This window comes from Panthera onca, chromosome B1, assembly GCF_046562875.1.
Source record: "Panthera onca isolate mPanOnc1 chromosome B1, mPanOnc1 haplotype 2, whole genome shotgun sequence".
In the NCBI taxonomy this organism is placed as follows: Eukaryota; Metazoa; Chordata; class Mammalia; order Carnivora; family Felidae; genus Panthera; species Panthera onca.
The window spans coordinates 32,165,822-32,193,779 of NC_138342.1; the positions used below are offsets into that span (position 1 = coordinate 32,165,822).

General features: G+C 41.4%; 1 protein-coding gene and 1 long non-coding RNA gene across 2 annotated transcripts in view; one reads left to right on the top strand and one right to left on the bottom strand.

Annotated features, from left to right (window-relative positions):
- Positions 1 to 1,934: 1,934 nt before the first annotated feature.
- Positions 1,935 to 27,544, bottom strand: LOC144616194 (uncharacterized). Its single transcript, XR_013555313.2, has 2 exons — positions 27,363 to 27,544; positions 1,935 to 2,722 (listed from the first exon to the last, which is right to left on the bottom strand). It is a non-coding gene; the product is annotated as an uncharacterized LOC144616194 (long non-coding RNA).
- KLF3 (KLF transcription factor 3) overlaps positions 27,219 to 27,958 on the top strand; it is a 35,301-nt gene continuing 34,561 nt past the window's right edge. The window contains exon 1 of the mRNA XM_078446211.2: positions 27,219 to 27,666. The gene's annotated coding sequence lies outside the window, so the exon portion shown is untranslated. The remainder of the gene's footprint in view (positions 27,667 to 27,958) is intronic.

A 27,958-nucleotide genomic window follows, 5' to 3' on the forward strand; every position in this document is an offset into this window, starting at 1 on the left:
TAAAAAAAAAAAGTAACTCGTGAGGAATTTTAAAATTTGGTCTCCCGTATTTCTTTGAGGCTGCCAATAAGTGGGTTCCAGAAAGAGGATGTGAGCACTGTACCACCCAATGGTCACTTGGTAAGAGTTTCCAACAGCCAGGCACTGGGATAGACATTGGGCACCTAAGCGACACACAGCACAACTTCTGCGTTCAGCAGGTTCTCATCTAGAGGGGAAACGGGATACTAAACTAAAGAGGCAGTAGGGTACAACAAGTAAAATAATGCAGGATGTATGCCTGGGGATATGGAACATTTCAGAGCAACACCTTACCAGACTGGGGCGCAGCTGGCTAAAGGGCTGGATGTTCTGGAGAAGATGCTTGAACTGAGTCTCAGAGAACAGAATGAGTGTTAGGCAGCCGGGGATGTCTTCACAGGCGCGTGAGCAACCTGATAGAGCTAACATGCAGCAATAATCCTGGGGAATCCACATCCTAGCATGTTCCAGTGAGGCTGGAAGCTGTGAGTTGGAAGATTGCTGAAGACACTATAGGGGTAGACGAGTGGCTAAATTTAGGAGAACCTCAAGTGTTACAGGAAGGTGTTTAGACTTGACCCCTGACACATGGGACATCCCTGAGATATTTTCATCAGAGGAGGACACTAGGGTACATCTTAACTGTTTGCTTCTTTTCCCAGCTCAAATTTTAAAGTTAGATCTGTACAATTGAAAAAAATCTGAAGGGGAAGAATTCTTATGCTACCTTTATTATTATTATTATTATTTTTTTTAAGAATGAAGATAAAGTAGTATAGGCTTGTTAAAACAAATTCAATCAGTATAGAAGTGCATAAACAAAGGAGGAAAATTTAGAGACTTCCCTCCCTCATCCGCTCAACCAAATCGTACTCCCCAGAATTAATCACGATTTTGAGTTTCTTGTACATCCATGTATTTATTTTCTAAATGTATACAAAAGCATTTATATATAACACTGATATATTGTGAGTTCTCTGATAGACACTGTATTGTGCTACACATATTGGTCTGCAATTTGCCTTTTTCACTTAGTATATTGTCAGTACAGACCAAGCTCATTCTTATGGACTGCATAGTATCGTGCTGTATGGCATGGGTATGTTCCAAATGGTATATAACCATTTCCCTCTTGGTGGTCATTTAGGCAGTTCCCAATTTTCTAGTCATTGCTGCGATGAACACCTTTGACTATTTGCACATGTATGTTTGTTTCCCTAAAGGATAGTTTCTTAAGATTGGAATCACTAGGTTGAAGGATCTAGGCATTTAAAATTATGAAAGCTACTGCCTAGTTGCTCTCTAAAAAGCTGTTCCATCTTGTGCTTATCCTGTGTGTACAAGAGGACTCACTTCTTCCCACCATGGCCGAGCTGGGTTGTATCAAGTTTTTGAATCATTACCGATCTGATCAATAAAAGACGTTATGTCCGGTTGGTTCAAGTGATGGTTAGTGAGCTTGACCACCTTTCATATACTTATTGGCTAGATATATTTATTTTTGTCTATGAATTGCTATTTTACAAACCCTACAGGTCAGAGATTCTTAGTCTGGGGCCCCAGGGCTCCTGATATATAATGCGACATTTTCTGTGTGTATTAGATGCACATTATTCTCGGGATAAGCTCCAAGGAACATTAAGAACCGCTAATCATCAACTGTAGGCTGAGAGAAGGATGTGGAAAGGAAGAAGCACGGTTGGAAGGAAGGACGGGAAAGGAGGGAGGGTCCTGTTGCATGACCGGTTATCTGCATGTACACAGGCCCCTTTTATTATCTCCGGACCTTCCCCATAGCATTCCCTCATTTGCATCCCCAGAAAACCCACCAGCCACCCAGGGGCTACTAGATCGCTGTGGACTGGGCTCACTTCTTACTAACATCCATATACACATCACAGAGACTGCTGACAAACAATTCAAGAGGCTTCTTTATTTTTACTTTGGTTCATAGAAACATACAAAAGTCTTATACATACAAGCCGTCACCGATCTATCTGAAAGTACAGAAAAGTAATTAACTTCCATTTTATGTCTTAATTATTTCTCTAACTTACACACAGCTTTTCATCACTCCGACCATCACACCTTGCGTTGAGCTCCACAGCACCCTCCTCTCGGACTCCCCCATAGCTGCTCTGCGATATTCCCTAATCCACCGTCTGCACTTAAGCCTGACTATTTTTTCATTTCAACATCCCCCACGTGACACCCCTCTCACGGCTCCCCTTTGCTCCCGACCAAAGTGCCAGTCCCTTAACGCCTGATGCACCCACTGGGGAGCTACCTGGTCTGCCCCGCCCACCTCGCTCCGCCCACCTCCGCTGTTAGACTAAGCCCCTCCTCCTCACTGTCTAGGCCACACCCACACACAGGCTCTCTCCGACTCCTCGACCTTTGTAATTACGCTAGAATGCTCTCTCCCGTCCCTCTCTTTTACTGAGTTCATTTCTACTCAGCTTAAAAATCACTTCCCTGACCTCCCAGCCCAAGTCATGTATTACCGTTTCAGGCTTTTAGAGCATCCTGTACTTTTTTTTTTTCCTTTGTAGATCTCTCAGATTTGCAATTACATAGCTCATTAACGTCTGCTTCCATTCCGGCAGGTGAACGCCAAGAAGACAGAAAAGAAGATCTGTCCTCCTCTCTGAAATCCAAGTGCTCAAAGCAGGGCTGATGGGGAGCAGGTGATCAATAAACACTGTTGAAGTGAGGGACGAAAAGGCTGTTATTAGAAATGGTTCCTTGTAGGTCTTGATTTTCCTCTACACTTTCCTTCAGAAATGAGCCCATGGAAATTATGTCTTGGATACAGAAATTTGCTCTTTCAGGTCATCCCCATTATTTATCAGGAACCTGTTGTGAACGGACTAGGCGAGGGGCGGGCGGAACACCGAAGCAAACGAAACTGACTAATCCTCTCCTTCAGCTTAAGTTCCAGGAGGACGAAACAGGTAGTAAACATACCGGATAAGTAAATTATATAGGTGTATTTAGAAGGTGTAAAATGCTAGGAGAAAATTCAAGCAGGGTAAGTTGGATGGGTCAGCTAGTTTGGGGGGACCAAAATAGAGCAGGGTTGAGTACTCTCATGACGTTTAAAATAAATCTGAGAAACACCGCAGGGATAGATGGGGCTGCAAGTCAGCCCCAGAACCGCTCCTGCCCTGCGAGAGAGCCACGTGGAGCAGCCTAGAGGCTGGTTGGCCGTAGCTCCGCCGACGCCCTGATGCCTCCAAGCCTTCCTTGAGAACTTCGTACATTTAAATGTCACTCTTCTCCCCGGAACCCTCCTTCCTCCCTGCCGAAGTTGGTGGATCCTTCTTCCAGGTTCCTAAGACCTTTTGATCATCTCTGTACAGCACCACTTATCTCCCTGTCCCGAAATGATGTATCTTCAGATGCGTTTGCCCCGCCAGAAGGCAAGAATTCCTCAAGGGTAGGGACCACCAGGTTCCAGCATCCAGGATCTGATCATTACCAGCACTTGTTAATACAGAAAGTGCTCCAAGTATTTGACGAATGAGTGGATGAAAAAATAGGTAATGAATGAATGAAGAGAAACAGAATATGTGTACCTATGGGAATTAGAACCCCTTCAGGTTTCCAGAACTTCTCCATATTTGTGTATGCTAATCTTCAGCGCTTCTGGATCCCAAGAATGGTGGAACGGTCAGACAAGACTTTAGAAGGAATCAAAATACTTGGGTAGGGATTCATTAGTGGGTTACAAAATCAATTTAATAGATCCTGAAAAGCATTTTTATAATTAACTAGAATACATGATAAATTAACAGGATGCATCAAAATAAATAAGGTTAAGTGTTTTTCTGACATGTGGCTCCGTTTCCCAAGAACAACCCCAGTTTATTCTTGTTGGATCAGCAGTTATTATCTTCAAAAGTAATAATTTCCCCAATTTTTGCAATAAATTAGGGGATCACTTTCATTACATATACTTATGTATATAATTGTCCTAGTGGTTTATGAAGTGGTTACTGTGGGCACGGATCAAAAAAGTTTGGAAAAGGCTTTTCTAATCTCTGAAACTCTAAAGAAGCATCATGAAGGAGAAAAGTCTAGGGAAGAAAAGAAAATGAGGTACACCTGGATACCTTCTTCATCCTCACACTATTCTGCACGGGAGGCAACACCATTCCATTTTGTTACAAATCTGGTAACTAAAGCTCATAGGGCTTTAAAGACCTTACCCAAGTTCATATGCCATCAAGTCTGAGTGCCAGTGTTGAAATTAGGTCTACACATTGGGGCAGGGGGAGCATTTTGTTCTACACATAGGAACGGGAAAGTTTTTTGGTTTTTTTTTTTCTACTTCTTGGAGACCACAACATTTGTAGCCACATAAAAATGTAGGAGAGGATAATGGAGTACATCTCCCACGCTAGTGTCATTAAGTTTTATAATTTAATATACATACTTTTATTTTAGAAGTATCCTGCATTTGGAACTACTTAATATTTTGACTCAGATGGGAGTTCTTAATTATGGACTGAAAAGTGAATAAATGTTTAGGAGTGACGAAATAAGCCTTGCTAGGCAAAAGCACAGAAAATGAGCAGTTCTTTGAAGAGTCATACATTAGCAAGCAGTGCAGTATCTGGGGACAGACAATCTAGGTCCAAATCCTAATAGCTATGGGACTATGGTCAGTTTTTTGTTTTTTTTTTTTTAAGTTTCTCTCTGCTTCAGTTTACTCGTTTATAAAATGCCTACAACAAGAGTATCTACCTCACAGGGTTCTTGTAAAGACTAAACAAGAGACTACACATATAGCTCTGAACATGCTTCCTAGAATGTGGTAAATCCCCAGAAATGTCAGCTTCTAGAAGAATGGAAACAAGACTACTGAAGCTGAAAGTGCTCCCTTTTTACTGCTTACTTCCCATTGACATACACCCACCCCCACCTTCAAAGGTCTTCCTCTAGGTTTTCTGACATTGCTGAAATAACCCCCCACCATGATGTGTTGTTTCTTTTAGAATTGCTGGACTCAGTTTGCTAGTATTTTGCTAAGGATTTTTGTGTCTGTGTTCATGGGTCATATTGATCTCATGTTGTTGTTTTTCTTTTTTCTCTTTCTTGTAACATCACTGCCAGATGTTCATATTAAAGTGATGCTCATGAAATGGGAAATATTCCAACCTCCTAGTTTCTTTTTTAAAGATTTTTGAGTGTTTTTTAATTTATTTCGAGAGGGGGGAGGAGCAGAGAGAGGGAGAGAGTGAATCCCAAGCAGGCTCCATACTGTCAGTGCACTGTAAGCAGACAAACCATGAGATCATCAAAACTGAGATCATGACCTGAGCTGAAATCAAGAGTCAGACGCTTAACCAACTGAACCACCCAGGTGCCCCATCCATCCTCCTATTTTCTTAAAGAGCTTGTGAGATATTGGTATGTTTCTTAAATATTTAATAGAATTCATAAGAGAAACCTTCTGGGCCTAAAGTTTTCTTCTAGGAAAATTTTTTAATTTACGTACTTAATTTCTTTAGGAGATATAGGGCTTATTCAGGTTTTCTACTTCTTCAGTCATATTTGGCAAATTGTATCTTTGCCCATTCATCTAAGTTGTTGCATTTATTGACATAAAATTATTCATAATATTCATTTATTATCCTTATGATGTCTGTAGCATCTGTAGTGTGTCACTGATATTCAGTATTTATGTCTTCTTTTTTTCTTAATGAATCTTTCTAGAGGTTTATAAATTTTGTTGAAAATTTCCAACTAGCTTTTGGTTTCAATGATTTTCTGTATTATTTTTGTTTTAGATGTCATTCATTTCTCTTTTATCTTTTTTATTTTCTCTCTTCTACTTATTTTAGGTTTGATTTGTTCTTGTTTTCCTGCATTTTAAGGTAGAATCTCAGATTATTGATTTTAGACCTTTATTCTTTTCTAATATTAACACTTTGCGCCATACATTTCCTTTGAGATACTATTTTAACTGCATCTCATAAATTTTGATATGTGTTTTCATTTTCATTCAGTTCAAAATATTTTTTTTAATTCCCTTATGATTTCTTCTTTGGCCCATGTGTTGTTCAGAAGTGTGCTATTTGATTCCTAAATATTTAGAGAGTTCCCAAATAGCTGTTATTGATTTCTAATTTAATTTCACTATGGTCAGAGGACAAACCCTATGAATTAAATTTGTTAGAACTTGTTTTATGACTAACATATGGTCTCCCTTGGTTAATGTTCCAGGTGAACTTTTTAAAAATGTATATTCTGCTGTTGCTGAGTAGAGTATTCTGTGAATGCCAGTTAGGTACAGTTGATTGATGGTATCATTTAAATCTTCAATATCCTTGCTGATTTTGCCTTCTTTCTTTATTGATTGTAAATAAGAAGTGTTGAATACTCCAACTATAACTGAGGATTTTTAAATGTCCTTTCAGTTCCATCAGGTTGGGTTTGTATTTTTTAATTTCACGTATACTTTTATCTAATTTTCACAAAATACCCATGATATATGTAGATTATTTTTATTTACAAGAGAGTAAACTTTCACTCGCAGATTAAATGATTTTCCCAATTCCACACAAATGATTCACTTCAGAGAATTTAAGTGACCTCTGACTCATTCTGTCAGGTTTTGCTTCATGTATTTTGAAGGTCTGTTACATTTAGGCTTGTCATATCTCCCCAATAAATTAAATACTTTATCATTATGAAAGTTTCCTCCTTATTCCCAGTAATATTCCTTTTTATATTGCATACTTTACTTGATATTAATATAGTCACTCCAACTTTGTTATAATTTATGTTTGCAATAGTATATCTTTTCCATCCTTTTAGTTTTAACTATCTTGTCCATATATTTGAAGTGGTTTGCTCATACAGTATGTGATAGAATCTTACTATTTATCTAGTCTGTCAATCTCTGACTTGTAATTGGACTCTTTAGATCATTTACACTTAATATAATTATCAGGATGGTTGAGTTTAAATCTACCACTTACTATTGGGTTTTGCTTTATCTCATCTTTTCTTGTTACTTTTTTCTTCTTTTCCTGCTTCTTTTGAGTTAATTGGTACTGCTTAATATTCCATTTTGTCTCCACTGTTGGTGAGATATATTTTCATTTACTATTTTATTTTAGTGATTGTTCTATACTTTACAATATGCATTTTAACTCATAATTTATATTCAAATAGTATTATACCATTTCATGTATAACATAAAATCCTTGACGCTATGGACTTCCCACTGCTCCCATTCTGTCTTTCAAGCTATTGTCATACATTTTGTTTCTACACATTTGATAAGTCTCAAAAATACATTGCTATTATTTTTGCTTTACACAATTAACTTTTAAAGAAATTTTAAAATAAGGAAACAAATCTTTTCCATTTGTCCACATATTTACCATTTCTGGTATTTCAGATTTATATCTGCTGTCATTTTGCTTTTGCCTGAATAATTTCATTTAACATTTCTTTTAGTATGTATATACTATGGCAACAAACTTCTTCCAGTTTTGTTTGTCTGATAATGTTTTTATTTCATCTTTGTTTTTGAAGGCTATTTCCACTGGATATTGAATTCCAAGTTGACTTTTCTCTTTGAGCACTCTGAAGGTGTTATTTCATTGTCTTCTGGCTTCCTAAATTTCTGAGGTGGAGCCTGTAGTCATTTTAATGTTTATTTCTCTGTACTTAATGTGTGTTTTTCTCTGACTGCCTAAAGATTCTCTTTTCAACTCTGGTTTTCAGTAGTTTGATTATTATGTGCCTTGATTTTTTTTCATGAGTTTTTAAGCTTCTCAGATTTATGAAATACAGTATTCACTGAATTTTGAAGTGTTTCAGCCATTATTTCTTCAAATGTTTTTCTGCCCCTTCTTCTTTCCTTTCCTCTTTATGGTAGATCATTTGATATTATCTCACTGATCACTGAGCCTCTTTTCATCTATTTTTTTTCAACCTTTTTTCTCTCTGTGGATCATCTTGGATCAATTTAATTGCCATGTTTACAGGTTCACTAATCCTTTCTTCTGCAGTGCCTAATCTGATGTTAATCTTATCCAATGAAATCTTCAGTTCATATATTGCAGGTGGTTCTTTTTCTTTCATTTTTCTTCTGATTATTTTTATGTTTTCCTTTAAATGCTTACACATAATGATAAAATCTATCTTAACATCATGTCTGCTAATTCCATTATTTTGTCATTTCACTGTTTCTCTTAACCAATTCTTCTCCTTGTTGTATTTTTTTCTTGCTTTTAATCATGGCCAGTAATTTTTTTTATTTGATGCCGACATTGATATTGTTACATTATTAGTGTCTGTCTTGTGTTGTCTTTCTTTAAAGAGCATTGGGCTTTGTTTTTGGCAGGCAGTGAAATTAATTGTTTCATCGGTTGGATTCCCCTTCAAGACCTGTCTTTAAGCTTTACTAGAGAGAGGCAAGAGCTGTGCTATCCAATATGGTAGTCACTAACTATATGTGGCTATTAAAATATGACTAATCTAAATTAAGATGTGCTATAGGTATAAAATATACAATAGATTTTGAAGACTGAGTATCAGGAAAAGAATACAAACTTCCTCATTAATAAGTTTTATATTGATTACATGTTGCACTGATAATAGTTTGGATATATAGGATTAAGTAAAATATATTAATTTTACCTACTTCTTTTTCCTTTTTACTGTGGTTACTAGGCATTTTAAATTACATATGTGGCTTGCATTATATTTCTATTGGACAGTGCTGATCTAGAGCAGAGGTCAGCAAACTACAGCTCACAGGCTGGCCACTTGTTTTTTCTTAATAAAGTTTTATTGGAACACAGCCACATCCATTCAGTTAATATTGTCTATGGCTGCTTTCACACTACGATGGCAGAACTGCGTATCTGTGATGAAGACCATATGACCTACAAGCCAAAAAGAATCGCTCTCTGTAAATTAAGAAAAGCTTTCAACCCCTGGTCCAGAGTATCTCACTCAAAGGAGAGTTCAGACCTATTACTAACATATGATTACTTTAGGATCTCCACTGAATGTTCCAAGGATGAGCAAGGACTCTTCCCTTTGGCCAACAAAACTTTCTCCCAGTCCATGTGTGCCCTGAGATTTATTCATCTTACAACTCACCAGTCTTTTCTGTCCAGCCTTGTGGAGTGTCATGCTATACACTTGTGTCCTGGTACTCAGCAAAGACTCAAGAGATTCCTATACATATTTCTGGGGCAGTTTTTCTGCATAGTTCCCTCTTCCCAGAACTCTGTCTCACTACCTCTAACCATCTCAGCCTCCTCAAACCCTGACCTCCATCTTATCAACTCAGCAAGGCTGCCAAAATCTGTTTGGATCCCCCCTTCCTGAGTCCACAGTCTAGAAATTGCTTCCAGGCAGAAAGCCAGGGGAATTACTGAGCTCACTTGTTTGTATCTCTTCATTCAGTAATCATTGCCCTATGCAGACTATTGTCCGATGTCTGAAAGTCATTGTTTCATATTTTATTCAGCTTTCTGATTATTTATGGTAGGCATTTAAGTTTGGTCCTTGTTGCCCCATCATGCCTAGAAAGAGAAATCTCCTCTACTTATCTTTTGGTAGGTAGACCTTTTTTGATAGGTAGAACTTTTGATAGGTAGAACTGCACTAGATAGTGCAGTCTGGGTCTTCAGATTTTCCAAAGGAGGTTTTCTGAGTTGTGTGGAGATAGAGAGGCAAGTGTATGTTTGCCTAAATAGTTGATGACACACTGTATTATTGCTGACCCGGGTTTTTTATGTCCAGGTTATGACAGAAAGGACAGAGATGACTTTATAGGAGAAGCTGAAAGCAGGCTAATCTTGGACTGTGAATTTCTGAATTCATTTGTGCATTTATGTCAGAGGTACATCAAACATACTAGCAGGCCCATAAAGGATGTGCTCTGACTCTTTTAAAAGTATATGAAAAGCTTAAGAAATGATTACCATTAGCTCCAGATGCAATATTAAGTTACACAGATAGACCCGTCCATCTCCAGAAAATTGTCATTAAAAGAAAGAAATGATCCAAAATATAGACAGGTGATAGATATAGGTAGATAGGCAGAAAGAGAAAGAGAGAGAGAAAGATTCTGGAAAAGTTTTTTTATATTAATGATATTCTGTGTTAAGGGATGGAAACACCAAGTAGTTGACAAAACAACAAACAAAACTTCATTAATTTTCAGCACCTGCTTACAAAATTTTCAGAAGAATGTGAGGAAAGAATCCATTCGTTGAAAACAGGATGAGAAATGATAGTTTAGCCCAAGGGAAGGGAAGTGACCGGGCGAGGAAAGGCATAACATTAAATATGTGAGTCAAAAATAGATTCAAGAATCAGATAAAGAGGAAGGAGGTTAGAGCAATCAAAGGAGAAAAAGGAGAAGAGAGTGAAGATGAAAAAGAAAAGGATTCAGCACATGATAGTGCCAGGCTCATAGCTGATGCTAAATGAATGGATGGATGGATGAGTGGATGGATGGATATAATAGAAAATATATGTGGTGGCTGAGGGTAAGAATTTGACCTTGCTGTGGACAAAAGAAGGAATCTAGTGACAATAGAGGGAATTGTAGTGATGGATTTTGTAGGATGGCAATTTGTAACTACTTTAAGTTTTCTTCTAGCTAACTCATGCTCAAAACCTCAGATCAAAGGTCACTTCTTTAAAGAGGTCTTCTCTGATCACTAATCTAAATGAACTCACCTGTTGTGTTGTTTTTTTCCTCTCATGGCACCCTATGTTTTTGCTTTATAATACTGATCAAGTTTGTAAATAAGTGTTTTTTGGTATTTGTTTAACATTTGTTCTTCCACTGAACTGTAGGCTCCAGGAGGGAAAGGATTATATGTTATGCCTTTATTGCTAACCATTGTGTCCTCAGGACCCAGTGTAAAGCTTGGCACATAGCAAGCTCTCAATAAATATTTACTGATTAAATGCACAAATAAGTGTGTGAATCCACGAGTCAGTGAGGTTGGAACATGTGTAAATGCACAACTGTGAGGCCAATGCAGTCTCTGGAGGACTGAAGCCTATTCATCCAAGGAGTGGGTGTAGTGCAATATAAAATGCCCCAGAATTAGAGTCAGAAAAGTCTGAATTTAACACCTGCCTCTGCTATTTACTTGCTGTGTTAACTAGGGCAAGATAATTTATCCAAACTTCTGTTTTCTGATCTCTTAATGAGGATAATATACTTCACATGGTTGTTAGGAAGATTGAATGAAGAAAATGTTCGAACTTTTCAAATGTTTTCTCCTGAGACGCTGCCCCAACCGTGGCCGTTGGAAAGAGAAGGGCAGTTTCACATCTCTGTTGAACTAAAGGCACCATTCAAAACAAAAGCTACTTCTTTAAAATAGGTTTTATCTTGAAAGTTCATGTACATTTTGCATTTTATACTATACTATAATATATACTTATATTGTTTCAATATTTAAATTATGTTTTCAATTGTTCCCTGGTTACCTTAAGCAAAAAAAAAAAAAAAAAAAAAAAAAAGTTAGGTACTTTTTTTCCATAAAATAATTGGATAAAATTGATGCTCAATAAAAAAGCATCATAATATCCTTTGGTTTTCCATATTTTTATGAAAGGTATGGATTTCTGTGAAATGGCCTGCCACATGATAGTAGGTCTTCCATAATAATGTGCTGAATCTGAATCTGTCCACCAGACGAGCATAATGATTGAAACAGGCAAAACAGGTAATATGAGAAGGATTCCTTCCATAGGAGAAGTGCCAAGGCACTTCCTAGTCTGGAGAAGAATCAAAAGATACAAGTCAGAAGCAATCTGGAACTTTATTTGAATCTAACTAATCCAAAGGAAGTGATCATTGCTATAAAAAAATGTAGGATTTATTTAATAGATAGTTGTATATTTATTATAAATAATTATGGTTATTTATAATAAAGTGTTATTATATATAATAGTGTTAATTACAAAATAATGTATTGGATTATTTATAGAGGGAAAAAGGTAATTATCAAAGATTACTTTTATCTTTGGTTTTTTTTCTTTAGAACCTAATGTATTAAAAAAAAAAACACCAAATCTTCCCTCTCTACATTAGCATTCAGAAACTGCTTCTGAGTCTGAATTAGCCACCAACATACACCCTACACATGCAGCCGTGGCTCAATTTTCGTTTCCAAGGCTTTGACCAATGACAACATCAAACACCGTGCCACTAAAGCAAACCCCCCTATGAACTAATGTGGTCTGTAAAGTTTGGACAACGATACTCACCTCATGGGCTGGTTACAGCGCTAAATGCAGCGTTGCACACGAGCAGCTGTGGTGCAGTGCCTGGTACACAGCAACCAGGACCACCCAAGTCCTAGACTTCATTCGCGGCTCTGTCATCAACACCCACTCGTTATGGGCTGAATTGTGTCCTTTACACAATGCATTATGTTGAAGTCCTAACCCCCAGTACCTCAGAATGTGACCATATTTGCGGACAGGGTCTTTACCAAATGAATTAAAATGAAGGAGGGCCTGAATCCAATATGACTGGTGTCACTTATTATAAGAAGTGGAAATTTGGGGGCACCTGGGTGGCTCAGTCGGTTAAGTGTCGACTTCGGCTCAGATCATGATCTCGTGGTTCATGAGTTCAAGCCCCACGTCAGGCTCCACACGGACAGTACAGAGCCTGCTTGAGATTCTCTCTCTCCCTCTCTCTCTCTCTGCCCATCCCCCACTTGCACGCACATGCTCTCTCTCTCAAAATAATAAATAAAATTTTAAAAAAAGGAAGAAGAGGAAATTTGGATACAGACTAGCATAGAAGGAAGACGATGTGGAGACACAGGGAGAGACGGCCACCCACAGGCCAAGGAGAGAGGCCTGGAACAGATCCTTTCCTCACGGCCCTAACAAGGAACCAGTTTGGCTGACCCCTTGATCGTAGATTTCTAGTGTCTATATCTGTGAGAAAACAAATTTCTGTTGTTTAAAACAGTCCGTGGCAGTCCTAGCAAGCTAATATACCACTAGAATAAAAGCTCCATGAGGACAGACATCCTTCTCGGGTTCTATGTTGTACCCCGAGTACCCTTAATAAATAGTTGTTGAAACATTACATAAATGTTCAGTCCTGTACTTGGCACAAGATATACAGCAAATATTGTTAAGACTGAATACATTACTTTAGTTTCCAAATATCAAATCAGGATATCATTTAAGAAAAAAAATAGTTATGTAAATGTATTTATGTAAGTGTTGTAAAACTTTAAATAGTAAATCACACTTCACAAACACCTTAATTGAAAAGGGCAAAATGTCATGATATTCAGGCCGGTCTTGGAAAATCCAGCTTCGGTAGAATAAATCGTCAACGGTTTGATGTCTCTACTCGTTGGCCTAAATTTAAGCACTGTTTCATTCAGCTCTTGCTTGTCTTTCCAACCTGCTCCCCAAGTCCACAGGACCCCCTTGCTGGAACCACAGTGGCCTGTGCTTCACTTCTGGCTACACCATCCTTCTAGGCTGGGCTGGTCTCACACGAAGCCCCTTCCCTGACTCTCTGAAGTCAAAGTGATACCACTCTCACTTTTTATTATTATTATTATTATTTTTTAATGTTTATTTATCTTTGAGAGAGAGCCAGAGCATGAATGGGGGAGGGGCAGAGAGCAAGGGAGACAGAATCCGAAGCAGGCTCCAGGCACAAAGCTGCCAGCACAGAGCCCAACACGGGCCTCGAACCCACAAACCGTTAGATCATGACCTGAGCCGAGGTTGCACGCTTAACCGACTGAGCCACCCAGGCGCCCCTGGACTACTTTTTAAAAAATATATCACTTAACTTCCTCATACCAATAGCTTTTTTTGCGTAAAGAACTGCATCTGGTTTCCATTTCGAACTAAAGTTTCTGAGGACAGGAACCTTGAAAAATACTTAAGTCTACCCCCATCTAAGTAGGGGTCTAGCAAAATATTGGAAATACATTTTTAATCGAGTCACTGGAAGGAGGCATATCAGCATTCGCACCCAACCACAGCCTTGACGTTATGAGGAGCCAGAGAAGGCACTGGCAAATCCAAATCTCTTCTGACAACTTGGGCACAAATCCTACCACGAGTGGGAAATAGAGAATAGTAATGACATAGTTAGCAGTGGTGCTGGACACCCTAAAAGTAAGTATAGCGTCTCCATTGAAATCAATCTAAAAAACATCCAATTTTTTCATAATGCCTTTTAAATTCATGCTGGGACTCTCCTTTCCAAGGATTCTTACTATTCTTTCCCTTGGGTGTTTTTTGTTCGAATAGCCACTTACCTCCGATAAATCAGCAGCAGGGTGTGGAAATTCGTTAGATCTCTGCCTCTGTGGGCTTTGGCAAACAGCTAGAGTGTGTTTGTGTAATCACAGGTAAAAGAAATGCTGTCCAGAATTAATTAATTGTTGTTGTTGTTGTTGTTTAATGTCCGTGATTTTTCTGATTCCCTTGATACAAAACATGCGCCAGTATAAGGAAGTCTTTTCTCTTGATTTAAAGCAAAGCCTTTAGGAAAAATGAGTGTGATATTCCTCAAGTTGCTTCCTGATCACTTGGTGTCACCTTCATAGGACTTTTAAATGTCCTGTTGTGTTTCTTTTCTTTTTTCTTCCTTTTTCTTTCTTTCTTTCTTTCTTTCTTTCTTTCTTTCTTTCCTTCTTTTCATTTAATTGGATTCAGGCAATAATGGTAAATACAGATATCTGGAAGAGGGTCCTAACCTCACAGATAAGCACGGATGTCACGGTCTTAGACTACTTTAGTAACCATTCTTCATTTAATCCCCTGTCTAACTTTCTCTCCATTTTTATGCGATATAAAGAGGACATTTTGAATGGAAATTTTAATTACAATATTTTAAATATACTAATATTTACAATATTTTAAATATAATATTTAATTATAATATTTCCCTGAAAAATTAGGCTGTAATAACAAATACTGTCTTAGCAAAGCTTATATTTCAGGAATGTAACTCAGAGACACTAAAGCAAGTAATATGTAATAAGGTATAAAATATAAAAATGCAAATCAATACTATATAAATCAGAGTATAGGCATTCTTACATAGACAAATAAGTTCTAATGAGAAAAAAAAGTCATTTATATTGTCAAGGCAATTAGTTGTTGGAATAATATAGAATTGTCTGTTAAGTATAGTGTTGTAACAGGAGCTGTGAAAAGCTAAAGCCCTTAACAACTACTGGTGTTCAAGCCAACTAGAAATAGAAATTGCACAGGGAATCTGAAGGGGGGTGGGATAATTCTAGAGTCTAAAAACAATTTTTGAAACATTTTTGGAATATCTCTTTCTTAGATTCAAAAGAAAAATTTATTTTTTTTAATTTTTTTTAACGTTTATTTATTTTTGAGACAGAGAGAGATAGAGCATGAACGGGGAAGGGTCAGAGAGAGAGGGAGACACAGAATCTGAAACAGGCTCCAGGCTCTGAGCGGTCAGCACAGAAACCGACGCGGGGCTTGAACTCACGGACCGTGAGATCATGACCTGAGCCGAAGTCGGACACTTAACCGACTGAGCCACCCAGGCGCCCCTCAAAAGAAAAATTTAAATTATACTCCTTTAAAAAAAAAACTAATAATACAAGAAAAGTTTTCTTTAAAATAAGCTAAACAAAGTTGGCTTCCCTTCCCTAGTTTTTAAAAACCATGGAATAGGAAGACTGTTATCTAGACTTGAAATAACATCATCAGCAGTGCTATTAGGGAGGGCATCAGACATAGCAGTCACTGTGTCTGAATCAGACAATGCATCTTCTTTAGGTCCGTCTGTACCAAATGTCTTAGATTCAATTACCTGGGCTTTTTTTTTTTTTTTTAAGGATCTAAGTGTACTTTTGCTTGAAATACAAAAGTAAAGGGAAATGCATTAAGAAACGTGACAACTGTTGTCATCCAAATGGCACTACTCATTTGCTAGCACTTATATCTAATCAAAACCACAAAGTCCCGAGGACTGGACTTTTGGCCAAGTACTTTCAAAGGCAACAGAACAGGGAACACCTTGAGATATTTGAGGGGAGGGCAGGCAAGCACATTGAGATTCTGCCAAATCATCTCTCCTGAGACATGGTAATGAATCCTCATCAACACCTTTCCTGCCGGCACTCCTGGGTGGCTCAGATGGTTGAGCATCCGAATCTTGATTTTAGCTCCTAAGGTTGTGGGATCGAGCCCTGCATTGGGCTCCATACTGAGTGTGGAGCTGCTTAAGATTCTCTCTCTTTCTCCCTCTGCCCCTGTTACTCTCCCTCTAAAATAAAAATTAAACAAAAAATTTTTTTTGTAAAGACCTTTCCTGTCTCCTCCTGAATCTTCTTGGGATCTTCTTTAAGATGTCCTCATCTTCTGGGGCACCTGGGTGGCTCAGTTGGTTGAGCGTCTGACTCTCGATTTCAGCTCAGGTCATGACATCACTGTTTGTAGGTTTGAGCTCTGTGTCAGGCATGGAATTCTCTCTCCCCCCTTTTCTCCCTCTACCCCACTTGTGTGCAGTCTCTCTCTCTCTCTCTCTCTCTCTCTCTCTCTCTCAAAATAAATAAAATAAAATAAAAAAAAGATGACCTCATCTTCTTAGCATTAAGAAAGAAAACTATAGTCGAGAAATTTTCCAAATAAGCAAACATGGAAAGGAGAGAAATTTGTGTGCATCTGGGGTGAATCTTAACTTTTCAGACATCTACAAAGTATTAGGAGAAAGGAGTTTAGGAATATACCATCACCAATTTCTGATTCTTTTGAGTCTCTGTTTTTCTTATGTGCAATACAGAAAAGGAAATGGGTTATATAGATTACTGTGGAGCAAAAGTTGAATTCAATCAATTTGAAAGTGTTTTCCTCCATTTTTTAGAAAGTGAATTTTCTCTTCTGTGAAGATACTACTACTGGGCAGAACTATATATTCAGTGGTACTGATGACTTTTTTATGGGGCTATTCTAAACATTTTTTTACTGTTTCTCCAAACCACAAGACAGGTGCTGGATTCCAGAGTGTTTAATAGCTAATAGAGCCATTTGCAACAATACTAAGCAAAATTGAAATGTAAGTCTAAATAGTTCACATAAAATTATTGACAGGCCAAAATGTTCTTTAAAATTTAATAAGCTGAAGATTTTACTGATATGAGTATAAATACAGTATATATTGAGATTTTTCTTCCTATCATAACAGAATAATTTTTAAATAGGCAAAGATCACCAAAAAAAAAAGTCCTGTACATAAATTCAAAGTTGCCCATATTTTCTCTTTCAAATTTTCTGGAAATACAGTGTCTTCAAGACAAGGTAGGGGGAGACCCACCTTGAATGTACATGACACGTATTTTAAAGGTATTCACGATAGAAGAAAGCACAAATCAATGGATAAAAATGCAATATATGGCATACATCCTTCGGTATAAGAACACTTATAAAAATAGAAATTTAAAATTAACTAACTGAGGGAAGAGAAACATGCCTACGAGCTGAGAGGGGGTGGGGATGGGGCGGGGGACAGAGTCAGGGAGACAAACAGGATGCTGGGAGGTGAGAAATAAGGGTGGGGAGTAGTGGGCAATCTCAAGAGGAACTAACAAGGTCTGTTGCTTATAGTTACCCAGAAAACTTTAAGAACAATAACAGACAAACAATTGTAGCTTAGAAAGAAATCTGAGAGGAGCTAGAACCCCAGTAGCTGAAACGACACAGTGCCCCCTGTGATAACGGTGCTTCGGGAAGCTGAAGGTAGCCTCCCACATAGTCACATCCAGTACAACTGCTGACGCTTCTGTTTCCCGCTGAATCAACAGATCCTGGCAAAGACCATGGGGAGAGGGTGAGTGGACCTTGTGCTCCAGGAAGTATGTTTCTATCTCTTGAGAAATAGGAACTTGGGCTCTACTCAGTCCAGTGTGCTGGGTTTTCTATTTTTGTTTTTGTGTTTAACTTTTACTCTTTGGAGTGTTTTTTTTTTAAGTAAATACATACTATTTTGAGTAAGAATTCCAGTCCAAGAGCCTGCACAGGTCCAGCTCTTCAACCAACAGTTAAAAAGTTAGAGTCAATAAAAAGGAGCTGTTGACCCTCTCCCACTACCCTCACCCCCTAAGAGCCCCTCCCTTCTCACCCCACCCTCCTGCAAAATTCACAAGCACAGAACCACACCTCTGGATCCAGGGCACTTACAAGGGCTCTTCCTGCTAAATTGTGCTTGAGGGCCTACATTTAATCATACACAACTTGCCCACTTCTTTCTCAGCTAATTTGAAAAGCACGCTTCTTTCTTATCACAGGAGAAATATATGCTCATTAAAGAAAAAAAAAAAAAGCATTGAAAGGCAAAGAAAAAAATATCACCCTACTCCCTATCATTTTGACAGGACCATTATTATGATTTCAATATTGTCTTCGGATTGCAAATCTTTTTGAATTACGAGGGTGATAAAGAACTCCCTACTGTTTGTATGATCCTACCGTATGCTGACTTCTCCCCACAATGTATCAGCAAACTTCTAAAGCATCGGTAAATGTGGACTGGCTTGCCAGCTTGAAAGGCTAAGAAACAAAAGGCTTAAGTCTTCCTCCCTGGGCAAGTACTAACGAAATCCGTGGAACTGTGCCTTGACACCGAGGGAAGTGCTTCAGACTTTGGGGTTTGGGGTATAGACGTGCAACACACTTGGAGTGAGCAGAAAAAGGAAGGTGGCGAGGTCACTTCTCTAGAACGTAACTCACACACCCTCTCTGGTAGCTTGGCTACTCCCACACCCACTCAAACCTACAGTAAATGTTCAACCCGTACTTACTGAACTAACTTAAATCCAGGACTTAAATGCCAAGAATTTTTCCCTGAGAGGAGAGTGCTGGAAACATAAAGAGCCAGGCTCGTTCCAAAAACAGCTGAAAAATGGCAAGTAGTTTATTTTACTTTGTGGATCCCCCATTCATTACTCACTCTGCCTCCCAACAAGGAGAAATCTAGGTGGTCCCCAGATTAGAAATAAGTTACATTTGGGGCACTGGGTGGCTCAGTCGGTTAAACATCTGACTCTTGATTTTTGGCTCAGGTCATGATCTCATGGTTCATGAGATCAAGCCCCATGTTGGGCTCTGTGCTGACAACACAGAGTCTGCTTGGGATTCTCTCTCTTCCTCACTCTCTGCCCCTCCCCCAACTCATGTGTGCACACACTCCCTCTCTCTCTCTCAAATAATAATTAAATAAACTTAAAAAAAAAGAAATAAATTACATTCTACATCTTTATATGTGTAGGTCATTGATTTGGAAATTGCAATTCATTTCCTTTGAAATAATATAATAAATAATATTTAAAATCCCTGACAAGCCTTCCCAAAGGGAGATTTGAACCCTCAATGAAGCAGAAATAGTACATTTGCAATAAAAAGTAGAAAATAAAGCTAATGACATATTTTACTAGTTCAATAACCAATAAATAGCCCAATATGAATGATTATTTTTAATTCAAATAATCACGATTGAAGGAAAGCAAATTTAACTATAGAATAAGCAGGCTATATCTAACCATTCTCTCTTGATTGCTATAATTCAACCAGTTTCTTAAAGTCCTTTTCTCAAGGAATGAAGATGTGGCCTGAGGGCCTAGGTCTTACTCTTGACCCTGAGTCTGGCCATCATTCTGAGTAATTTCAGGCTTCATGAACCTGCTCAATACCGCAGTCATTCTTTCCCTTGATCAAACCACCCCTTCTCATCTCCCCTCCCAAGGATACACCCTGAGCCATGTCATCTCTGGTACTGTGCCACTTTGAAATGTTAAAGCCAGGGGCACCTGGGTGGCTCAGTCGGTTAAGCATCCAACTTCAGCTCAGGTCATGATCTCGCAGTTCACAACATCGAGCCCAGTGTCAGGTTCTGTGCTGACAGCTCAGAGCCTGGAGCCTTCTTTGAATTCTGTGTCTTCCTCTCTCTCTGCCCCTCTCCCGCTCATTCTCTCTCTCTCTCTCTCTTTCTCTCTCTCTCAAATAAAACAATTAAAAAAATTAAATATTAAGGCCACATGTCCCCACTTTCTGCTCATCTCCTAATCTTTCAGGTCATTCACTATGTTAATCCCAATATGCCCTATCTTCAACCTATTTGAAATGTCCAGTTCACTTATCCTTTGGCTATCTCTCTAGTGTCCTCTTCTGTTTTAGCTCAACTTAGATCCCAAGATCCAACATTTCAACTATTTTTGTGTCACTGTCTTTCAATTGCATTGTCCTGTCAAACATAATGCAGGACAATTCCAACTGCCCACCTGTAGTAGAAATGCTGAGAACTCCTGGAAGGATCAGGAGTTGGGGGAGGGAGGAGATCATACATCCAGTTTCATATTTATTATAACTCTTAGTCACTTAACTCTACCCCAATGCTTCCTTCCTGGCAAACCAAAATTGAATGAATGGGTGCATCGATGGATCAATGGATAGATAATATTGATGGAACTTGTAGAGAAGCCAAAGAGAATCTCTGGACCCTTTATAAAGTTTTTGAGATGGGTGACCCTTAGTCTAGCATTTCTAATTTTCTTTCAAAACATACGGTTTTGAAATCCTGAGAAAGAACAAAGTTAGAGGCATCACAATTCCTGATTTCAAACTATAGTACAAAGTTATAGTAATCAAAATACTATGGTTCTGGAATAAAAGGGATACACAGAGCAACAGCCCAGAAAGAAACCCACACGTATACAGTCAACTAATATTTGACAAAGGAGCCACGAATACTCAGTGGGGAAAGGATAGTCTCTATAATAAAAACAATGTTGGGAAAGCTGGATGTTCACATGCAAAAGAATGAAATTGGACCCCTATCTCAGCACCACTCATAAAAATTAACTTGAAATGGATCAAAACCTTAAATGTAAGGGCCGCCTGGGTGGCTCAGTTAGTTATGCGTCTGACTTTGGCTCAGGTCGTGATCTAGAGTTTGTAAGTTGGGGCCCCAATGCTCCCTGCTGTAGGTGAAGAGCCCACTTGGGATCTTCTGTCTCCCTCTCTCTCTGCCCCTGCCCCACACTCTCTCCCTCTCTCTCTGAAAAATAAATAAGCATTTAACAGAAAAAACAAAACCTCAAATGTAAGACTAGAAACTGTTAAGCTACTAGAAGCAAACGTTGGAGAAAAGCTCCTTGACCTTAGTCGTGGCAACAATTTTTTTGGATATGACACCAAAAGCACAAGCAACAAAAGCAAAAATCAACAAATGGGACTGCATCAAACTAGAAAGCTTCTTCACAGCAAAAGAAACAATCAGCAAATGAAAAGGCAATCTACAAAATGGCAGAAAATATTTGCAAACCATCTACTCATGAGGGGTTAATATCCAAAATGTATTAGAAACGCAGATAACTCAATAACAAAACAAACAAACAAACAAACCATCCAATTTTTAAAAAGTGGGCACAGGCACCTGGGGGCTCAGTCGGTTAAGCATCTGACTCTTGGTTCCTCCTCAGGTCATGATCTGGTCTGTGAGATGGAGCCCCACATTGGGCTCCATGCTGACAGCTGAGCCTGCTTTGGATTCTCTCTCTCTCTTTTTCTCTCTCTCCCTCTCCCTCCCTCCCTCCCTCAAAATAAATAAACTTAAAAAATGGGCAAAGGACTTGACTCGAATAAACATTGTTCTAAAGAAGACATCCAAATGGCCAAGAGGTATGTGAAAAGGTGCTCAACATCACTAATCATCAGAGAAATGCAAATCAAAACCTTAACAAGATATCACCTTACCCCTGTCAGAATGGCTATTATAAAAAAGACAAGAGACAAGAAGTATTGGTGAGGGTGTGAAGAAAAGGGAACCCTCCACACTGTCGGTGGGAATGTAAATTGATATAACCACTACGGAAAACAGTATGGTGGTTCCTCAAAAAGTTTACAACAGAACTACCATATGATCCAGCAATCCCACTTCTAGATGTATATCCAAAGGCAATGAAATTGTTATCTCAAAGAGATATCTGTCCTCCCCTGTTCATTGCAGCATTATTTACAATAGCCAAGATATTGAAACAACCAAAGTGTCCAGTGATGGATGAATGGGTAAATAAAAATGTGACTACATTTTCCAGCTCACATTTTCCAGCCATTAAAAAAGAAGGAAATACTTGGGGCGCCTAGGTGGCTCAGTCAGTTAAGCGTCCAACTGTGGCTCTGGTCACCATCTCGCGGTTTGTGGGTTCGGCCCCGAGTTGGGCTCTATGCTGACAGCTCCTGGAGCCTGGAGCCTGGATTCTGTGTCTCCCTCTCTCTCTGCCTCTCCCCCGCTCACACTCTGTGTTTGTGTCTCTCTCTCTCAAAAATAAACTTTTAAGAAAAAAAAAAAAAAAGGAAATCTTACCTCTAGCAACAACATGCATGGACCTTGAGGACATCATGCTAAGTGAAATAAGTCAGACAGAGAAAGACAAATATTGTATGATCTCACTTACACGTGGAATCTAAAAAAGTCAAACTCATAGAAACAGGCAGTAGAATGGTGGTTTCCAGGGATTAGGGGGGAAATGCAGAGATATTGGTCAAAGGGTACAAACTTCCAGCTACAAGATGAATACAGTCTGGGGATCTAATGTACAGCATGGTGAGTATAGTTAACAATTTTGTATTGTATACTTGAGAGTTGTTAAGAGAGTTTTATATGTTGTCACCACACACACACACACACACACACACACACACACACTACTAATTATGTGAGGGGATGGAAATATCCACTGATCTTATTGTGGCAATCATTTGCAACATACACATGTATCTAACCATCATGTTGCACACCTTAAACTTACATATGTTATAGGCCAATAATATCTCAATAAAGCTAGCAGTGGAGGGGGGGAGAGAAAAAAAAACTATATGGTTTTGTTATCCTTTAAGGCAGATGTAGCTATGTTGCTCATAATTTCTTAAGCACACGACACTTTTCTGCCTTCATAACTTTGTCAAATGAAAAGGAAAAACTTTCCTGGGGGAAAGAATGGAAAAGCTCAGAAAGAGAGTGGGAGAAGGAGATAGAATCTCAAGAATATGTCTTTGTGGAGCAGAAAGGGACCTCTTAAAACGGAACTGAGGTTTGTAGTGGCTTGTGTCCACTACGCTCTGAACCCATTCCTAAATACTGGTGCTTGTCTAGTTGTCAGCCCCGAATCAACAAATACTTTTGGAACACCTTCTATTTATCAGACACTGTTGTAGGAGCTTGGGAAATAGAAGTGAAGGATACAATGTCCCTGCTCTCATGGAGCCTAGGTTCTAATGGGGGAAAAAAGGTACCAAAAAATAAAAAATAAAAACGAACAAGAACCACTAGAGAGAGATTGGGGAAGGGAGGGATATTTTAGATTGTGTGGTCAAGGAAGTCATCTCTGAAGATGTAATATTTGAGCTGAAAACTAATGATGAAAAAAGAGTTATCTGTATGGAAATCTAAAACCTTGATTTCCTCTCATGATTACAAGATAGCTGCCATAGCTTCAAGAATCATATCCTCACATAATTCCCAAAGCAGGTGTGGGGGGTTATCCTTGCAAGAGTTTCCTTTAATCAGAATGAAAAATAAGCCCCAGCACACCTCCCTTCAGGTCTTACTGGCCACAACTAGGTCATATATCTACTGTCCAGCCAGTCACTGGCAAAAGAGATTGGGGCTTCAGTGACTGGTTGGGAGCAAGAAGGCTGGGGCCAGGGAGGGGTGTCCTTCCCTCAGAATGTGCCGCCTCAAACCTAAACCAGACCAGCCTCCTGTCCTCAAAGAACAAGAGTGGGGCAGCTACCACAGGACCAAGCTTGAGATACTTCATTTATGCGGGATGTTTTGAACGCCTGAGCATGTGCAGGCACTGTGCTAATGTTAAGGATGAAAAGAAGACCTAGGCACTACTTTTACCATCTCGCTCTACTGCTCACATTCAGGGAGGGGGAACTCCCTCCTCCCTCCTTTTCACTATCTCAAAGGTACAGTTCATGGCCACTACTACCCTGAAGCCCGCCACTTATCTCTCATCTCTTTAGCTCTGAATGGCTTCATCTTCCCAAGTCACAGCTGACATTTATTCACTTTACAAATATTCATTGAACAGGTGGGCCACATGGATACGATTTTACCAAAAAGACAATGTCCATGACCTCACAGAATTTCTATGTCAGTGCCACCGAAAGAGAGTTAAATTATAAGAAAAAGTTACAAGAGGTGAAGCATGGGTGCTATCAGAGCACCAAGAAGGAAGAAGCACCTCCACTCATCCAAAGGTGGGGTGAGGGAAGGTGGTAAGAGACGACATATTTTGTTGAAAATGTCATTAAGTCAATAATTAAAGGATGGATAGAACGTAGAGAAATGAGCAGAGATCAGGAGTTGGGGGAGAGAGAAAGGAAGGAAGCTCACCTAGAAAAATTAGCATGTGCAAAGGGCCAGAGATGGGGAGAGTGAGTTGGAGGGTAAAAAAGAAGGAAAAGTTCAGTGTTGCTGGAGGGAAGAGTTGGGGTGGGGAATAACTAGGAAGAGATGAGTCTATAAAGATAGATGGAGGCCAGGTCAGCACGAGTAGTAAACCCTTGGACTTTATCCGGAGGGAATGTAATGAAGAGATGGACACGTTTAGGTTTGCATTTTAGAAAAAGCATTCTTATTGCTTTGCTCCAAACCCTTCCCCACACTTCAGCCCCACTACAAACGGGATGACCAACAAGACACAGTGGCAATAGGCTGGACCAGAGTGGTGGTCAAGGAGTGGGGAGTGACTGAGGAGGTCCAGGGTTGAGTGAATGACAGGGCTCTAACCCACAAAGGGAAGGGAGGAGTCAAGGATGACTTCGGGCAATACCTGGACAGGTGGCAGTCTCCTTCACTGGATCCTTCATTTTTGTACAAGTTGTGTTTCAGCTGTCTCCCCCAGGGCACTGAACACAGTATGTTCATTAATTGAACTTTTTTATGACTTTTCTCCTCCCTCCCCCACCTTCATATTGAAGCCACTCCCTACTTATCTTGGATCACACTTTTCTCAGACCTATTTCAGTCCTCTCCTTTGGGTCCACACCCACACGAACCACGTAAAGAACACGGTTTATGTGCTTCAGGTTTTCACCACTTTGTCCTTTGAGCAAAGCCTGTATTCTTTGAGCCCCTGCGATGAGCCAGACACCGAAATACAAAGCGATTTCATGGGTCATCACTAATACGGTTTTCCAGCCAATACAAATCTAAGCCATCCAATCAAACATTTAATGATGTCAGTGATCAATGAATTGCAATTAGTAATTGATGTGAACCCAACTTATTTTCTTACATTTGTCCTTTATTTATTAAAAAAAAAAAAAAAAAAAAAACCCTCCTCATTCCCTTACATGTAAAGATTAATCTTGAGGCACCTGGGTGGCTCAGTCGGTTAAGTGTGGGACTCTTGATTTCCTTCCGTTCTCAGGTCATGACCTCATGGTTGGTGAGATGGAGCCCAACCTCAGGGTCTCCAAGGTGACAGCAGGGGAGCCTGCTTAGGATTCTCTCCCTACCTCTTTCTCTGCGCCTCCCCCAGTCGGGCGTGGGCGCTTGCTCTCTCAAAAAGTATTTTAAAAAATAAACATAAAATAAAATAAATAAATAATTAAACTTATGGGACAGCAGGATGGCACACGAACCAGGGTCAGTTCTGGGTGTTCTCCACGTGGTCTCTTAGGTGCATTTTTTTTATAACATGCAATTTCACTACTTGAGGTTACCCGGTACTAATTTTATAATACTGCGTAGCTGCATGATGGGGCTCGGTAAATACTGTATCTCTAAGTTTTAAGTAGTACCATGCCTGGATGAAGCATCAAAGTGAGAATGGTGAACTTAAAGGGCCTTTAAAACATCTTGAAGCAATAACAAGCCATACACTGAAGCAGGGCGTTTTTAAACATTACACAGGACTAAAACAATTGAACCAATTTGTCCTTTGTTCTTTTTATTGCATTCTTTATTACATTAATACTGTTTAAAAGAAATTCAAAACGCATTAAACTCGGGGACTAAGCTGCACCAAGTTCTCCCAGGGGCCTGGCTAGGACAGAAAGCAGCGTTTCCGCCGCCGCGCACCAAGCTCGCTCGCACTGGGTCCCAGGGAAGCTACGTGAAATAAAAGGTCGCCGGGCCGAGCCCTCGGCTGGCCCCGAGTTCTCCCTCCGGGCGGGAGGATCCGGACCAGAGTTTGCCAAGTTTTCAGGCAGGCCTGGCTGAGCAAATACCGCTGCTACCGGTTGCCTTTTCGCTCCAGTGGCAGGCCCGGCCCGTGGGAAGTTTGCCTCAGGGGTCTCCGGGCCTTCAAAGAAGTCCTAGGGGGCGGGGGATGCCACCCGGGCCGCCCCTCCCCGGAGCGGGCGACGAGGGGACCAGGCAACCCGGGTACAAAGAAAGAGCGCTCTAACAGTGTGTCGAATGACCTTGGAAACTCGGGACCATGTTAGGGTTTAAGTCATCCCCACTGCCCTCCCCTTCCCCGCCGCTCTTCGGCCCCGAATCCGCCCAGAACCCCCCCACCCCCACCCCCGCGCTCCTTCACCACCGGTGCCTTTTTCTGCTTTTTCTTTAAGAGAGTTGCACGCACTCGACCCAGGAGGGGCCGCGCTGGCCGTGGGGCCCAGCCCTTCCCGCCGCGCCCGGGGCCGCCCTTCCCGCCGGAGCCGGCTGATTGATGGCCCGGCCACCCGGGTTCCCCGCCTCGGCTGGCCCGCGCGCCCGGCTGTGTGTTTTGGAAGCGGCGCAGCGGGCTGCAGCCCGGTGACGCCCGGAGCGGGCAGCGCCGCCCTTCCTTCCCCCCGGGCTGGGGCGGCGGCGAGGCGGCGGGTCCCTGGCGGGCGGGGAACCGAGGGCGCAGGGCGCAGGGAGGGGGCGCGGGCGGGGACTCCGGGGCGGGGGCGGGGGCGCGGGGCCGGGCCGGGCGGGGGGCGGGGAGCGGGGGGACAGAGGGCGGAGGCTCCGGGGCGGGGGCCGCGCCGCTCACGCCCAGCCCCTCGGCCGCGCCGCGCCTCGCCGGACAGGTTGGGCCGGCGGGGCGGCGCCCGGCTCGGGGGAATAATGAGTGTCTGTCAGGCCGTCCCCGGGTGACTGGGCGGGGCGGGGCGGAGGCGGCGCGGGAGGCGGGGGTGGCGGGGGAAGGGCGCAGGGCGGGGTGCGTGTTTGCGCGAGTGACTCGGCCGACCCCTCCGGCGGCTGCCTCCACCCAAGTGGGTGGGGACCCGCCCAGCCCGGGCGGCCGCGGCGGCTCCCTCTCCCCTCCCTGACCCTCCCACCCCGGGTCCCAGCCTCTACTTACCCCGCCAGCCCCGGGAGGCTCGCAGAGCGAGCGGCGCCGGCGTCATGTGACTGCCCGGAGTTGGTGCCAGGAGCCAGAGGGGAGCCAGGAGCGGAGCCGCGCGGAGCCGGGGCCCGAGCTGGAGCGCAGCGCGAGCGCCTGCCGCACGCGCGCCCGTCCCCGTCCCCGTCCCTGTGCCCTGCGGCCGCCACCGCCACAGCCGCCCGGGCTGGCACGCTGACATTACTGCATTCGCGGGGCTCAAGGCAGATCGGATTCGGGCCTTTATTTCTCGTCTGCAGCGCTCAGCACCGCGCCTCGAAAAGTAAGTCCCCTCTCCCTCACCTTTCCTCGCCCCGACTCCTGCTGTCGCCCGTTTGGGTTCGTCCGGTCTCGTTTTTTCCCTGGGGGGGGGGGGGGGGAGGCGCAGTGAATGGGCTGGGGGGGTGCAGCGCGGGGGTGGGGGCGCCTGTGGGCTTGGGAAAGTGCAACAGCTCCTCGAAGCCGGGGGTGGGGACGGAGGGAGAGGCGAGGGGAGGGGAGGGGGGACCCCGGGTTCAGCGGTTTAAAGTGTGGGATTCGAGGGAGCCACCGTGCGGATCCCGCGGTGTGGGGGA